Source organism: Manis pentadactyla, chromosome X (genome assembly GCF_030020395.1).
Source record: "Manis pentadactyla isolate mManPen7 chromosome X, mManPen7.hap1, whole genome shotgun sequence".
NCBI lineage: Eukaryota > Metazoa > Chordata > Mammalia > Pholidota > Manidae > Manis > Manis pentadactyla.
In genome coordinates this window covers 113,652,082-113,670,506 of record NC_080038.1, presented here as the reverse complement: position 1 = coordinate 113,670,506, position 18,425 = coordinate 113,652,082, and the positions used below count along the sequence as shown (strand labels likewise).

At 35.6% G+C, this 18,425-nt stretch overlaps 1 pseudogene; it reads left to right on the top strand.

The window, feature by feature from the left end:
• Positions 1-5,878: 5,878 nt before the first annotated feature.
• LOC118934438 (60S ribosomal protein L31-like) lies at positions 5,879-6,257 on the top strand (annotated as a pseudogene).
• Positions 6,258-18,425: the final 12,168 nt, after the last annotated feature.

Below are 18,425 nucleotides of genomic sequence, written 5' to 3'. Positions count from 1 at the left end.
CTTAGGTCTGAGTGATTTAAAGAATGGTGCCACCTTTGGCAGACACAGAGAAGTTTGAAGGGAATATGGTTTAAGGGAAAAACAAAAAAAAGGCAAAGATAAAAGAACAAAAGGCCAAAGATTGAGTCTCTAGGCTCCCATAAAAGGGAACAGAGGAGGTGCCATCAGAAGTGGAGGCGGACAAATCTACAAGGGAAGAGTTCTAAGAGGAGGTGAATCCTTGTGACATGGCATAGAGGTAAGGAATAAAAGACAGCTTTGGATCTAGTGATGAGAAAATCCCTAGTAACCTTTGAGAACACAGTTTCAGACTGGGTTAACAGGAAGCGACAGGAAGTGATTTTTTAAAAAGAAAAACAGAAAGATCAGTCATTCCATAAAGCTCTTTTAAAAAAAAGGAAAGTGAATGCTGAATAATATGTCCTCCTGCCCATCTGAAGGACATCATTAAGAATCCCTGTATTTGGGTCTTGCCACTTTCCTAGGCTGCAAGAGGTCTCTGACATATAGATAGTCCCATCGGAGTAAGTTCTTCAGCTCTCATTAGCTTAAAGCATCCTGGGCATTGCAGGAATGAAAGAAGGAGCAAACAGGGAAGATGGGAGCAAATATGAGAACATAGTAAGAGTAAAGAACTGTCTTGTCTACTTCAAACGTTTGCCTTGTTCAAATCGCCAATCCAATTAAATAAATGATGTTACATATATAATGCACCACTACCCGACCATGAAAATTATCGTACAACTCTCTATACACTGCCCTGGAAAGGTGTCCTCAATATTTTTAGCTGTAAAGATAGGTTATAAAATGGCATGTTTGTATCATCGCATACATAGAAAGTTGCACTCACTTTTCTATCTAATACTGGACTGAAGAATGTTCACTACCTACTAACTGTGATTGTCTCTGAGTGGTAGGATTATGGGTAATTTCCAATTTCTCCCTTGTATTCTTCTATATAGTTGAATTGTAAATATCACTTTATCATTTTACCTAATCAATAAAGGCATTTTAGTTGCCTTTCTGGCCATAGGTTTTGGGAAAGGGCAATTCCACTGAACTGGACAAGCAGAGATGGTGGAGAAGAGATGGGAGTAAGGCCTAACAGTACTTTTTTCCAGAAAGACTGTCAGGATCAATAAATTGTAGCTAGAAGCAAGATAACACAGAACATTCTGACAAGACAGTTTTTGAAGTAGGGATCACAGGAGGGATAAGGAATAAAGTGAAACATAGGAATGGGATGGAACGAGAGATGATGAGATAAAGGCCACACATAAATTGAAACTGTCTCTGGCCTGTAATAGTTTGTTTTTACATCGAAAATGTCATGCTACTTATCAGAAAGACCCAACCCATGCCCTAAAATCAGCTTTCTTGAAAACCATATGTTAGTTCTACTGGCATGTTTTAAGAAAGTCACCAAAATTGAACCCCAACTGTACATCCCAAAAATTCAAAATAAGACACCCTAAGCAATCCCCGCTGTGTGCACATCTCCCAAGACAGCATTCATTTCTCAGGCTTCTGCTGTAAAATTGTCAGTACCTTAACAAAATGGATTCAAAAGTTCTAGAAGCAGCTCTTTGCAGGTATAGAATGCTTCCATGTAACGGGACTGTCTATACTGAGACAAAAGCAAAGTCACCTCAGTCAGCTCTCCCGCCTGCCTCCCTGCAAGTAAACCCTGTGATTGGTCACGCTTCCTCCCCCCACCCACCGCCACATTCCAGACAGAACTTGTTGAAAACGATTGAAGGATCTTGGCAGAAACTTCTGCCCACATTTGAAAAAGGGACACAGGAGGAAACCAGTCACTTGGTAATTTGTTGAAGACTTGAAGGGTTAAAAGGACGATTGCATTCCATAAGAAAAGATTCCACCTAAATACACAGCTTTTCTTAAAATAAACCTTCACAAAGAATCATTTTTAACCTGTTTTCATCAGTATTCAAAAGGTAACAGTCCTGGAGACTGAATCTCCGCCAGCAGTCATCACCTGACACCTACAGTAGATTTGTGGTATGTCAAAAAGTGTTAATCATGTAGGCCTTTGACTAATCCACTTTAATTATCTCCATGGTCTACATGGCAAAGCCAAGTGGATTTTCATTATGAAGGAAGAATCATTATATAATTGCCACTGATGCAAAATTTATGATAACTCAAGTCTTCTGATACACCAGCATTGAAAGCAAAAGCTGTAACAGGTGCTTAGTCAAAGTAATTTCCAAATTTCAGGACTGATCTTCCCTTTGCTTTTAATAAACCAGAACCACAGCCCTGGAAATGCAAAGAAAAATATTACCCACTAAAATGAGTTCAGATCATATAATTGTCCCTGAAGTATATGTATCTGTGCTGAAAGGATATATACAAACACCTCCTAGCAAAGTAATGACTTTTGGTTTTTGAGGGCTTGCCTTAGAAAGGATTATTTATCCAACCAAAGGGGTGGAGGAACAAGTAATGAGAATTGAGAATCCTTCTTGGGCCTAATTAATGCTGAAAAACAGCAGCAGTGCACACACATTTCTGCCTCACATGTGTAATTTGGAGCTCCTGTCCCTTGGGTACCTCTTCTTCCTTCCACTAAGCTTCCTTGGAGCTACAGCATAAAGAAAACTGCAGCCAAATATACACTTTTAATCCAAGCAGAAATCACTCATCTTGGTTATCTGTGTAGCTGCAGAAGTCAGAAATTTAACAGCCATCCTTGATGTTTCCCTCTCCCTCATTCCCGATATTACTCTATTTCTAAGGTGTGCTGATTTTAACCTCTAAATATCTTTTGATTTCATCTCAACTTCTAGTTCTATTAGCAACATCCTAGTCAAAGCAATTAATGTTTTCTACCCAAACCTGTATAAACGACAGCCTACATGACATCTCTTAGATGGTCTAAAGTTAACATCTCTGAAACCGAATTGATGGTAACAGCTCCCAACCCTACCCCTACACCTGGTCCACTGTTGCCTCTCTTAGTGAACAGAACCACTAACCAGCCAGTTATGCAAGATAGAAAACTAAGTGCCGTCCTTCAGTCTCTCCTCTACTGCCATATACAACTAAATCAAATTAATGCCTAAAAAGGCTCAAATCCTTCCACTTCTCTCCAGATCTACCAGCAGCATCATTATACTCCTTAAACATCAATGTCTGAATACTCTAGAAGGGCTCTAATTTGTCTACTCACATCCACTCCCCAAGCGTAATTTATTTTTATACAGTAGAGAAACCTTTTAAATCATTCCCTCCTCTCCCTCTTATTTAAGTCTTCACTGGCTTCTTTCTCATGGCTCTTAGGATAAAAATAAATTCCTCCACAAAATCTATCAAGGCCTTGACTGTGCTGGCTCCTCCTGTCCCTTTCAGGTTTATCTTTCACATTCTGCCTCTCACTCTACTCTGGCCTCACTGGCTTTATAAACCATCCTACTTACCAGGCTTTTTCCTTCTGCAACAGAAACTTTGCCCATGTTTATAGAAGGAGACCCTCATGGTGTTAACCTAAGTCACTCCTCACCTTTTTGATGCCAATTTAATCAGCAATTCCTCCAGTGCCATCACACTGCACTTCCTGAAGATGATATTCATATGTTGTGGTCTATGAGGATGGCACTTCCTGCAGCTGTAAAGTACACAGCCTGGAAGAAGTCCTTATTCCTTCTCACCCTCCCTTTCTCAGGGAATGTTTCCTTGAGCTCCATCACAAGGTTACAGAACTATGTATCTTTCCTACTTACCACTTATCACAGTTGTAATTTTTTATATTTGGTGAATATTTAGCTAAGTTTTCTCATCACTACAATTAGACACATTAGGGTAAGAGCCTTATCTGCATTGTTCATTGCTCTATACCCAGTAACAGCACAGTGCTTGGTATGGAAAATGGTACTCAAAATATTTGAGTGTTGGTAAAAGATGGGAAAAGAGGCATAGGAGAAGCAAGAAAGAGTTGTCCTTTCTCTGTCGTTTAAGTTTTCATATCTTGTTAATTTCATTTTAATCATCACTATCTGTGTGTCCTGTTGGTGTAAAATTTGGTCTCTATGTGTTTGGCCGTTTCTCCACAGGCTTCTCTGGAGAAGCAACAAAATAGTAGTATGTCTCCAGGGCTCTATATACATAGTGCATTACTTGGTAGAGTTCACTGGGTTCCCTTGGTTCTGTTCAAGCTGAGTGACTCTTATTTTGATTCACTCTTTTCATCAGTTGGTGGTAACAGACAACTATTGTTGGTCTTTCTTTCTTCCTTGGGCTTTCTTGAATGAGTAAGGGAAATTTCAGAAGATCTTTCAGCTGCACATGTTTGTAGGGGGATGTCTACGCATTTGTCTGTCTTTGGCACCTTGGCACTGTCTCTGCACTTGCACTGAAAGGGAGTTACCCTCTCCTTTCTTTCTTGAGTACTTGTGGATGGCTGTTCTGTGCCTGGGGTCAGTTGTTGCCCACTTGTGGTTGGTTGGTCCATATCGGTGCCAAACTCCTGTGGTTTGCTGGTAATCTCAGCCATGTTGAAGCCTCCAGGTGGTCAGCCTCAGCCCCCTGATCTCCTTATATATACCTTTCTGAGGGCACTGAGGAACACTACCCTTACCCTTTGTTTGGTTATCAAAGCACTACTCCAGCCAATGGTAGCGGTCAGGTGGTTTTGACATCACAAAGCAAAACCCCCAATACCCCTCCCTTCCAGTCTAGCATTCACCGTCACTGCCATTATCATCATTGCCATCATTTCTTCCTTCATATTGTACTTCCTTTCTTATGGAATTTTATCATTGGCTTATCACAAAAGGATATAATTCAGGAACAGCCAAATGGAAGAGATGCATGAGGCAAGGCATGTGGGAAGGGGAGCAGAGTTTCCTGCCCTCTCAGAGTGCCATTCTCCCAAAATCTCCACAGGTTCACCAACCTGGAAGCTCTATACTTCCTGTTTACTTTAGAATAAAATATGGTTATACCTACCTCTACTCTCTAGTTTCTAATGGATTTATGTGTCTCGCTATGGCATGTTCTATTTAACATATTTCTGATGATTCCACATCCCCTTCTCAAATACATTCATTAAGTTAGTGTCGCTGAAGCTTAGAAGGTTCACTTTCCAGGGAAGAAGTGACTTAGGTAGGATAAAGAATCAACATCTCCCTACAAACTACTAAGCATATGGTAAGCACACAATGATATAATTATTGTCATCATTATCATTCATTCTTATATATTTTCATTATGCAAATACAGTGGGTTTAAAAATCATTGCAATTTACCATATCAACAGATACAGGAATTTTTGTCAAAATTCAATAATCGCTCATAATAAAATCTCTTGACAAACTACAAATAAAAGGGTATTTCTTCAGACTGTTAAATGGTGTCTACCAAAAAAAAAATTCCTAGAGATAACCTCATACATTATGGTGGAAGACTGAATGTTTTCCTTCAAGGATGTTTATTCTTACCACTCCAATTCAACATCATGCTGGGGACCCTGACCAGTACAAAAAGCCAATACAATTAAGTAAAATACATACAGATTAGGAAGCAGTAAATAAAACTGTCCCTATTCATCGATGTCATGATTTTCTACTTAGAAAACCCCAAGGAATCTACAAATATTCTGGAACTAATGAGTTTAACAAGGTCACACAATACAAGGTAAACATACAAAAATCAACTGTATTTCTATCTACAAGAAAGGAGCGATTAGTAAATTGAATTTTTGAAGAACCATTCATAATAGCATCAAGAAAACATGAAATAGTGGATATAAATCCAACAAAATATATGTAATATGTATAGGGTTAAAATGATAAAACTTTGAGGAAATAAATCAAAGGAGACCTAAAAACTTCCTTTCTAATCTGGGCCTGGCAGAATGGCACCTGCAGAGAAGGGTGGCAAGAAGAAGGGCCATTCTGAAATAAAACTGGTTGTGACCAGAGAATACACCATCAACATTCACAAGTACATTCATGGAGTGGGTTTCAAGTGTGCCCCTCAGGCATTCAAAGAAGTCTATAAATTTGTCATGAAAGAGACTGTAACTCCAGATGTGCAAATTGACACCAGAATCAACATAGCTGTCTGGGCTAAAGAAATAAGGAGTGTCCTATACCATATCCATATGCAGTTGTCCAAAAAAATGTAATGAGGATAAAGATTCCCCAAATAAGCTCTATTTGTTAGTTACTTATGTACCTCTTGCCATTTCTAAAACTCTAAAGTTAATGTGGATGAGAACCACTAATTGTTAAATAAAGTTATAAAACCTCCAAGAAAAGACCTAAATAAATGGAAATATAAATTGATTCTCAACACCCAATATCATTAAGATGTCAATTCTTCCCAAATTAATCTACAATTACAATAAAATCCCAATCAAAATGTCAGCAGGCTTTTGAAAAATTAGAAATCAACAAGCTGATTTATATGGAAATTTATATGGAATTTTATATGGAAAAGCAAAGGACTTAAAATAGTCAAAACAATTTCAAAGAAAAATAAAGCTGGAAGACTCATGGTATCTAATTAGATGTATTACCGTAAGGCAGTGGGGATTACTACAGTGTAGTATGTTGGTGAAAGGATAGGCACATAGATAAATGGAACACAATAAATGGAGCCCAGAAATAGACCCATTCATAAATGGCCAACTGATTTTCTGCAAAGGCGTCAAAGCAATTCGATAGGTGAAAGATCATTCTTTCAATAAATAAGTATTGGAATAATAAAAAAGAAAGAAACTTTGGTCCATGGTCCGTCCATACCTCATACTACATAAGAAATTTACTTGAAGTGGATCATAGACCTATATATAAAACCTAAAACTATACAACTACTAGGATAAAACAGGAAAAAAATGTTGGCAACTTCAACGATTTTTTGATAGGTTCCAAAAAGCGTGAACCATAAAAGAAAAAGTTAGATTTCATCAAAATTAAAAACTTCTCAAAAGACATTGTTAAGAAAATGAAATGGCATGCTACAGACAGGAAGAAAATATTTGCAAACCACATATCTGATAGTGAACTGTTATGCAAAGTACATAAAGAACTAAAAATTCAAAAAGCATCAATTCAATTTTTTTAATCAGAAAAAGATTTGTGGAAAAGCTCATATATTGCAAAAGATGGCAAAGAAGTACATGAAAAGACATTCAAGTTGATCAGATCAGGAAATGTAAATAACATCACAATGACATACTATTGTACAATGTTAGAATTACTACATTTTCAAAAATTGATAATATAAAGTGTTAGTGAGGATGCAGACCCACTGGGATGCTCATATATTTTTGATGGGCATAAAAAACATTACAGCAACTTTGGGAAACAAGGGAACCAGTTAAATATATACTTACCATGTGACTGCAATTCTACTCCTAAGAATGTAGCTTAGGGAAATGAACACTTATGTGCACACAAAAATCTATACATGAATGTTCATGAAGCTGTATTCATAACTGCCAAAAACTGGACACAATCCAAATTTCCATCATTTGTATAGACAAATAATCTGTGTTACATCCATACAGTAGAAACCCACTTTGCAATGAAAATGAACAAATGACTAAGGCATGCAGAAATGTGGATGAATTTCAAATGGACTGTGCTGAATAAAAGCAGCCAAACCCAAAAAAGTACTTACTATATGATTCCATTTATATAAAATTTTAGAAAAGGCACAACTATAGGTACAGAAGGTATAGAAAACAGATAGCTACTGCCCAGAGGCTGGAGTTCAGGGTGGGGGTTGATTACAAAGAGGCATGAAATGAGGGAACTCCTAGGGAGTAATGACACTGACCTGTATCTTGATTATCGTGGTTTCCTCACTGTATATTTGTCAAAACTCATAGGACTGTACACTAACAAGAGTGAATTTCTCTGGATATAAATTGTACCTTAATAAACCTATTAACAAAAGACAGTCCTGAGGTCATCCAGTTTATGTAATCCCATCACTTTTGAGACTAGTGATGTTTGAAATGTTCTTTATTACAAGTGTTCTAACTTTTTTCTTCATTGGAGTAATCAGGATTAGGTAGTCAGTTGAGACATTTTGGGCCTGTATGATGATTATCTCTTCCCTCTTTACTGCTACCTCTAGGAGCAGCTGTAATGATTCAGGGCATCACCTCAGCCAATGCTAGTCAGGGGTTGCAATTATTTTTCAATACAGCAATTCCACTGTATGAGATGGGTTAAACCATATTCCATTCTGTGTCACAGAGTAAGTGACTATAACTTGGAGAGAAAGTGGAGCACAGTGTTTAAGAGAATAGACCTTGGAACCACACAGACCAAGGTATGAATCCAGGTATCACTTCTTACTTAAGTATGTGGCTTTGGGTAAATCATTTAGTATTTCAGAGCCTCTAGTTGCTCTTCTATAAGCTGGTGATAGCACCTGTCTTACAACAAGGTGACTATGAGATTAGAGGTGCATTTGGAAGGTGCCCAGCACAATATTTTTTCCCAGCTTTATTGACATATAATTGACATACAATTTTGTGTAAGTTTAAGGTGGACAACTTGCTGATTTGATATACTTATATATTGCAAAATGATTACCACCTTAGCTTTAGCTACCACCTCCATCACCTCACATACTGTATCATTTTGTGCTAAGATCTACTCTCTAAGCAACTTCCAAATATATAATATAGTATTATTAACAATAATCACCATGCTGGACATTAGACCCCCAAAACTTATTCATCTTATAACTGAGTTTGTACCCTTTGATCAACATCTCCCCATTTCCCAAATCCCCAAACCCTTGGCATACACCACTCTACAGTTGCTACAAGTTCAACTTTTTTAGATTCCATATTTGAGTGGTATCGTACAGTATTTGTCTGTCTCTGAATTGCTTCACTTAGCATAATGCCCTCAAGGTCCATCCATGTTGCTGCAAAAAACAGGATTCCCATCTTTCTCATGGTTGAGTAATATTCCACTGTACTCAAATACCACATTTTATCCATTCATCCACTGACAGTCATTTATGTTATTTCCATATCTTGGCTACTGTAAATCATGCTGCAATGAACATGGGAGGGCAGATAACTCGTCAAAGTCCCAATTTCATATCTTCTGGACATACACCCAGAAGTGGAATTATTGGGTCATATGGTAGTTCTATTTTTCATTTTTTGAGGAATCCCCTTTCTGTTTTCCATAGTGGATGCACTAATTTACATCCCTATCAACAGGGCACAGAAGTTCCCTTTTCTCTACATCCTCATCACCACTTGTTGTTTCTTATCTTTTTGATAATAGCCATTCCAACAGGTGTGAGGTGATATCTCATTGTGGGATTTTCACTGTGGTTTTGATTTGTATTTCTCTGATTAGTCATGTTGAGAGTCTTATTGTATACTTGACCATCTGCATGTCTCCTTTGGAAAAATGTCAGTTGAGATCCTCTGTCCATTTTTTAATCAGGTTGCTTTTTGCTGTTGAGTTATAGGATTTCTTTACGTACCTCATCAGATATAGGATTTTCAAATATTTTGCCCTATTCCATGAGTTGCCTTTTCATTCACTGGTTGTTTTTTTACTGCTAGCACAATATTAAATACACATTGGCTGCTCTTATTATCTCTGCCCTCTTTACCTTCCCAACTTCCATCTTATGTTTATCTGTATCTGGGTTTCTTCTTCAATAATTTCAATCTAGTCTCCCAGTGAAAGTAGTGGAGCTCTTCTCTCTTCAAGAGGGGTTGTATTACTAACTGGTATGTCACCTTCATTCCAACACTCAGTTCCAAACAAAAGAATTCCCAAACTTCCATATAACTTACAGCTCTAAGGGACCATAATGGCATCTAATCATACAGTACCAACTTCTGATCCATAAAATGAGCACAAATTGATACAAATACATATACATATGAAAAAAAACTCTATAATGGAATAGTCAAGAAATAAAGGCAGCCATTTCTGTCAGAGAAGAATCTCAACCTCATGTAGGGTAGCAAGGAGTATCAACAGTACAAAAGAGAACCAAACAGAAATGATAGAGCAGGGAGATATAAGAACCAAGTTAAAAGATTCACTAGAGGGATTTAACAGAATCAAATAGGCAAAATAAATAATCAGTGAACCTGAAACCAAATCATTTGAGGTTCCCAAGTCTGAGGAGAAAAAAATAATAGAGCATAAGTGACTTATGAGATACCATCAAGCAGCCAAGTATACAAATAAAAGGAATCCAAGAAGAGAAAGTGTCAAAGAGAAGAAATAATGGCCAAAAACTTCCCAAGTTTGAGGGAAAAGTTTGACATACAAATAAAGAAACTTAGCAAATTTCAAGATAAACCACAAAACTCCACAATAACATGTTATAAGCAAACTGTCAAAAGACAAAGAGAATATCTTAAGAGCAATAAGAGAAAAGTGATTCATCGCATACAAAAGAACCTCAATTAGAGTGTAAGCAGAATTCTCAGCAAAATCCTTGCAAGCCAGAGGCAGTAGGATGATATATGTATATATGAAGTGCTGAAAGAGAAAAAGTGCAAACTAAGAATTCTGTATCTGACAAAACTATCCTTCAAAACCAAGGGAGAAAGGAAGATATTCACAGATTTACAAAACATGAAAAAGTTCATTAACCACTAGACCTGCCTGACAAGAAATGCTAAAGGTAGTCCTTCAAGTTGAAATGAGAGGGCTCTAGACAGTAACTTGGAGCCATATAAAAATACAGTTTTCCACTAAAGGTAAATACATGGACAAATTTAATTTATAGAATTAATACCAATCTTTTTCAAATTTTTACAAAAATTTGAAGAGGAGGGAACCCTTAACTTATTTCATGAGGACAGTGTTTTTCTAATACAAATGCCAAAGATACTATAAGAAAAAAAAAGACTGCAGATTAATATTCCTGATGAATATTGATGCAAAAATCTTCAACAACATACTAGTATATCAAATTCAAGAGAATATTTAAGGGACTGTACACCATGATCAACTGGGCTTTATTTCTGAAATGTATGCATGGCTCAGTGCACACACACATACACACATACACACACGCACACACACACTCAATACAATATGTAACATCAACAGAATGAAGGACAAAAATGACATGATTATGTCAATTGCTGCAGAAAAGTCATGGGACAAATTTCAACACCTTTTTATAATAAATGTTCTCAACAAAAAGGAATAGTAGGAAAATACTTCAACATAATAAAGGCCATATATGAAAATTCACACTAACATCATACTCAAAGGTAAAAGACTGAAGACATTTCCTCTGAGATCAGGAACAACACAAGGCAGCCTGCTTTCACCCATGTCTATTCAGCACAACACTGGAAGTCCTAGCCAGAGCAATTAGGCAACAAAAAGAAAAGGCACCAAAATTGGAAAGGAAATAGAATTATCTCAGTTCACAGATGACATCTCATATGTAGAAAACCCCAAAGATTTCATACAAAAATTCCTGTTAGAACAAATAAAAAACTCACCAAAGATGTAGGAAATAAAATCAACACAGAAAAATCAGTTGAGTGTTTTTATACTAACAATGATCAATAACAAAGAAATGAAGAAAACACTTCTGTTACAATAACATCAAAAAGTTGAAATACTTGGTAATAAATTTAACCAAGGAGCCAAAAGACTTGTACACTGAAAACTATAAAATATTGCCTAAAGAAATTAAGGAAGACACAAATAAATGGAGAGTCATCCCAAATTCATGGATTAAAATATTAAATATTCAGATATCAACATCAACAAAAGTGATCTAAGGATTCAAAGCAATTCCTATCACAATCCAAATAACTTTTTCTTGTAAAATAGAAAAATCCATCCAAAAATGCATATGAAATTACTAGGGACCTTAAATAGCAAAAAAAAATTGAAAAAAGAAGAACAAAGTTGGTGAACTCATACTACCTGATATCAAAACCTACTACAAAGCTACAGTAAGCACAACACTGTGGAACTGGCATATAAACAAGCACATAGCCCAATGAAATAGAATAGAAATCCAAGAAACAGACCCTTACATATATAATCAAATGATTTTTGACAACAGTGCCAGATCATTAAATGAGAAAAGGACATTATTTTCAACAAATGGTGCTGGGAAAACTGGATATCTGCATGCAAAAGAATGAAATTTGACTCTTACCTTATGCCATAATACAAAAATTAACTCAAAATGGATCAAAGGCCTAAATGTAAGAGGTGAAACTATAAAACTATTAGAAGAAAACATAAGGCAAAAGATTTACAACATTGGTTTAAGCAATGATTTTTTAGCTGTAACACCAAAGATGCATGCCTCAAAATCAAAAAGACAAACTAGACTTCACAAGATTAAAATATTTTATGCAAAGGACACTACCAACAGAGTGAAAGGGAACCTTTGGAAGATAAAATTTGCAAATGATTTATCTCTTAAGGGATTAATTTCCAGAATATAGGCACAACTCTTAAATTTCAACAACAAAAAATAATCTTATTCAAAAATGGCCAATGAACTGAATAGACATTTCTCCAAATAATATATACTATTTACCAATACCACATGAAAAGATGTTCAATATTACATATCATTAGGGAAATGAAAATCAGAACCACAATGTGGTATCATCTCACACCCATTAGGATGACTACTATAAAAAAAACACCAGAAAATAAGAAGTGCTGTTAAGGATGTGGAGAATTTGGAGCCCTTGTGCATTGTTGTAGGAATGTAAAATACTGTGGATAAGAATGCAGTTCCTCAAAAAATTAAAAATAAAATCACCATAGGATCCAGCTATTATATTTCTGGGTATATACCCAAAAATAACTGAAAGCACAGTCTCCAAGAGATAGTTGTATACCCATGTTCACAGAAGCATAATTAATAACAGCTAAAGTGTGGAAGAAACCAATGTGCCCATCAACAGAAGAATGGATAAGAAAATGTGGTATATACATACAATGGAATATTACTCAACCTTAAAAAGAAATTCTGACAAATGCTGCATGCATAAACTTTGATGATGTTACGCTGATTGAATATGCCAGTCAGAGAAAGAAATACTGTATGCTTCTGCTTACATGTAGTAAATAGAGTAGCGAAATTTATAGAGACATAAAGTAGGATGGTAGTTGTCAGGCTTGGCGGAAGGACAGTGTCCAAGCTGCTGGTAACAACCGTACTACCCTGCTATAGACTCAGCAAGAGCCTCATAACCTGGCTCCAACCCAGCCTGACTGTGATTCCAGAGGTAATCCCATCAGGACAGGGAGCCAAGAGAAGAAGGTATTTACCTGCTGAAACCAGTCTATAAAGACTAGAAGAAGTGTTTTCTACTTTAAAAACACAGATATCAAAGCAAGGCTGAATGTGTCTTGAAGAATGATGCAAGTACGAATAAAATAATAAAGGAAATTAGTAAAGTTCCAGTAACTGACCCCAATGAAATGAGTATCTACAAACTGCCTGACAAAAATTTCAAAACAATCATCTTAAACTCAAAGAAATACAAAAGAACATAGACAATTAAATGAAATCAGGAAAACTATGCATGAACAACATGAGAACATAAAAATTCAGTAAAGAAACTATAAAAAGAACCAAACAGAAATCCTAGAGCTGAACAATGACAGAATGGAAAAATTCAATAGAAAGTGTCAACAGTAGGCTTGATCAAATAGAAGAAATAATCAGCAAATTTGAAGATAAGTCAATTGAAATCAGCCAGTTAGAGGAATAAAAAAATAAAAGGATGAAACAGTAAAGAAAGCCTATGTGATTTTTAAGACATCTTCAAGTGAATGAGCATTTGTATCATGGGAGTCCCAGGAGAAAAAAGAGGGAAAGGGGAAGAAAGTTTATTTAATAAAATAAAAACTCACTACCCCCAAAATAAAACAAAAAAATAGATATGGCTTTTCAAAATTTAAAATAAATAGCTGAAAACTTCCCAAATCTTGAGAGATATGGTCACCCAAGTACAGGAAGCTCAAAGGACCTCAAGCAGTATCAAGCCAAATTTTACCTGAAGATACATAATCAAAATATTAAAAGTCAGAGACAGAGAATCTTAAAAGCAGGAAGAGGAAAATGAATTATTACATACTAGGGAATCCCCATAAGGTAATCATTGGATTTTGCTGCAGAAACCCTGAAGGTGAGGACAGAATGTTAAGATATATTCAAAGTTGTAGGGGGTGGGGGGTAGGGGACAATGGCCAGCAAAGAATGCTATATCTGGACAAATATCCTTTTGAAATGATGGAGAAATAAAGACATTCTCAGGTAAACAAAAACTAAGGGAACAAAAACTAAGGGAGTTCAACACCACAGAGACCTGCCTTACAGAAAAATGCTAACAGCGTGTCCTTCAAATTAAAACAAAGGGACATGAAGTAACAAAATGGAAACATAAAAGTATAAAAGTCACTGATAAAGATTAATATATAGTCAAATTCAGAATACCCTAATTCCATAAATGTGGGGTGTAAATCACTCCTATCTCTAAAATTAAAAAACCATAATTTGAAAAATATCTAAAGCTACATTAATTTATTAATGGATACTCAATATAAAAAGATATAAAGTATGATATCAACAGCATAAAATGTGGGAAATAGAGAAGTAAAAGTGTAGAGTTTTTTGTATGCCATTGAAGGTATGTTTTTATCAGCTTGCTTCTCGGCAACCCCAAAGAAAATCTTCTAGTAGACACACAGAAGAGAAAAAGAAAGGAATTAAGGCATACACTAAAAAAATCACAAAGGAAAACAGCAAGAGAATTAAAAAGGAACTAAAGCCAGAAAACAATGAACAGAATGGAATTGTAAGTCCTTGCCTATCAATAATTATTTTAAATGTAAGTAGATCAAATTCCCCAATGAAAGACACAGAGTGGCTGAATGAATTTTTTAAAAATGAGATCCAAAAATATGCTATGTACAATAGACTCACTTTAGCTTTTAAGACACACATAGGCTAAAATTAAAGTGATAGAAAAAAGATTCCATGCAACTGGTAACCAAAAAAGATGATTGTGATACTTATATCTAAATAGAATTCTGGTCAAAACTGTTCATGAGACAACGGAGTTCACTATATAGTGATAAAGGGGTCAATTAATTAACAGAATATAATGGTTGTAAATATATATGCACCTAACATCAGAGAACCTAAATATTTAAATAAAATATTAACAGAACTTAACTAATAACAATACAATAGTAGTATGAGACTTCAATATAATACTTTCAACACAGGATATATCACCCAGACAGAAAGTCAATAAGGAAGAACAGAACTGAATTACACTTTAGACCAAATGGACTTAACAGACATATACAGAACATTCCATCCAACAACACCAGAATATACATTCTTAACAAACACACACAGAACATTCTCTGGATCCATCATATGCTGGGCCACCAAAAAAAGTCTTAGCAAACTTAAAACAACTGAAATCATTTCAAGTATACTCTCCAACCACAATGGTATGAAACCAGAAAACAATAACAGAAGGAAAACTGGGGAAAAAAAAAACAAGTGGAAATTAACATACTTTTGAAAAATCATGTGTTCAAGAAGAAATCAAAAGGGAAATCAGAAAGTTTAATGAGTCAAAAAAAATGGAAATGTGTAGCAAAACTTCCACAATGTAGCAAAGGCAATTCTAAAAAGGATGTTTATAGTAATAAATGCTTATGTTAAGAAAAAAGATATCAACCTAAATTTACACCTCAAGGAACTAGAAACAGAACAAAATAAACCCAAAGTTGGCAAAGGAAAGGAAATAAAAATTCGAGCAGAAATAAATGACATATAGACTAGACAATAGAAAAAGGTAAATGAAACCAAGAGTTGTTTTTCTATTAAATTTGATAAGCCTTTCCAGTAGACTAATCAAGAAAAAAGCACAAATAAAAAAGTTATAAATGAAAAAAGAAACCTTACAACTAATACCATAGGAATACAAAGAATCATTAAGAAAGTACTATGAACAGTTATATATCAATATCTTTAATAACCTAGAAGAAATGAATACATTCCTAGAAGCATACAACCAAGACAAAATCAGGAAGAAATACAAAATCTGAACAGACCAATGACTAAGCATATTAAATCAGTAATCAAAAACTTCACAACAAAGAAAATTCAGGACCAACTTCAAGCTACACTACAAAGCCACAGTAATCAAAACAATATGGTACTGGCACAAGAACAGACTCATAGATCCATGGAACAGAACAGAAAGCCCAGCCCAGATATCAACCCACTCATATATGGTCAATTAATATATGATAAAGGAGCTGTGAACATACAATGGGGAAAAGACAGCCTCTTCAACAACTGGTGCTGGGAAAACTGGACAACTGCATGTAAAAGAATGAAACTGGATTACTGCTTAACTCCATACATAAAAGTAAACTCAAAATGGATCAAAGACCTGAATGAAACACATGAAACCATAAAACTCTTAGAAGAAAACAGGCAAAAATCTCTTGAACATAAATATGAGCAATTTTTTCTTGGACACATCTCCTCAGGCAAGGAAACAAAATAGAAAAATGAACAAGTAGGACTACATCAAACTAAAAAAGCTTTTGTAGAGCAAAGGACACCATCAGCAGAACAAAAATGCACCCTACAGTATGAGAGAATATATTCATAATTGATTTATCCAATAAGGGGTTAACATCCAAAATATATAAAGAACTCATATGCCTCAACACCAAAAAAAAAAACAAATAACCCAATTTAATAATGGTTGGAGTACCTGAACAAGCATTTCTCCAAAGCAGAAATACAGATGGCCAACAAGCACATGAAAAGATTCTCCACACTGCTAACCATGAGAGAAATACAAATTAAAACCACAATGAGATATCACCTCCCACCAGTTAGGATGGCCATTGTCCAAAACACAAAAAATAACAAGTATTGGGAAGGATGTAGAGAAAAGGGAACTGTCCTACACTGCTGGTAGGAACATTAGTTAGTGTAGCCATTGTGGAAAGCAGTATGGAGGTTCCTCAAAAAACTAAAAATAGAAATACCATTCAACCCAGTAATTCCATTTCTAGGAATTTACTCAAAGAACACAAAACCCCTGATTCGAAAAGATATATGCACCCCTATGTTTATCACCACATTATTTACAGTAGCCAAGATATGGAAGTAACCTAAGTGTCCATCAATAGATGAATGGATAAAGAAGAGGTGGTACATATACACAATGGAATACTATTCAGCCACAAGAAGAAAACAGATCCTACCATATGCAACAACATGGATGAATCTAGAGGGTCATATGCTCAGTGAAGTAAGCCAGGCAGAGAAAGACAAATACTTACGATATCATTTATTTGTGGAGTATAAATACAAAGGAAAACAAAATGAACAAAATAGCAGTAGATTTACAGACACTGAGAAGGGACTTGTGGTTACCAAGGGTGAGAAGTTGGGGTGGGTGGGTTGGTAGGAAGGGGGATGGGGATAAAGGAGTGCAAAAATTCTCAATCATAATCTAGGTTGGTCATGGGGATAGTAGTACAGCATGGAGAATATAGCCAATGATTCTGTAACATCTTTCTATGTTGACAAATAGTAGCTATACTACTGGGAGTGAAGATTTAATAATATGGCTAACTGTAACTGTTGAACCACTATATTGCATACTTGAAACTAATGTAAGACTGTATATCAATAAAAAAAGGAAAACAACCCAGGACCATGTGATTTCACCATGAATTATCCCAAACATTTAAAGAATTAATGCTAATCCTTCTCTAACTCTTCCAAAAAGTTTAAGAGGAGGAAACACTCCTAAAAATATTTTATGAGGCCAGCATTACCTTGTTACAAAGTCAGATAAGGACACAAGAAAATAAAACTGTAGGCCAATATTCCTAATGAATATAGATTCAAGATTCCTCAACAAATACTAAAAAATTGGATTCAACAGCACATTAAAAGGATCCTATGCCATGATTAAGTGGGATTTATCCTTGGGATACAAGAATGGTTCAACATATGCAAATAAATAAATAGAAAACAAAATATAAAAGTCATATAGTTGCAATAAAAGCATTTGACAAAATTCAACATGCAATCTCTCAACAAATTGGGTATAGAAGGAATGTACCTCAGCATAATAAAAGCCATGTATGACAAACTTACAGCTAACGTCATACTCAATGGTGAAACTTTGAAAGCTTTTCCTCTAAGATTAGGAACAAGTCGACTCTCACCACTCCTACTGACCACAACAGTAGAAGTCTTAGCCAGAACAACGAGGCCAGAAAAAGAAATAAAAGGTATCCAAATTGGAAGTAAAATTTGTCTGCAGATGATACGATTTTTATATATAGGAAACCCTAAAGACTCCAGCTCAAAAATGCGAGAATAAATTAATTCACTGAAGT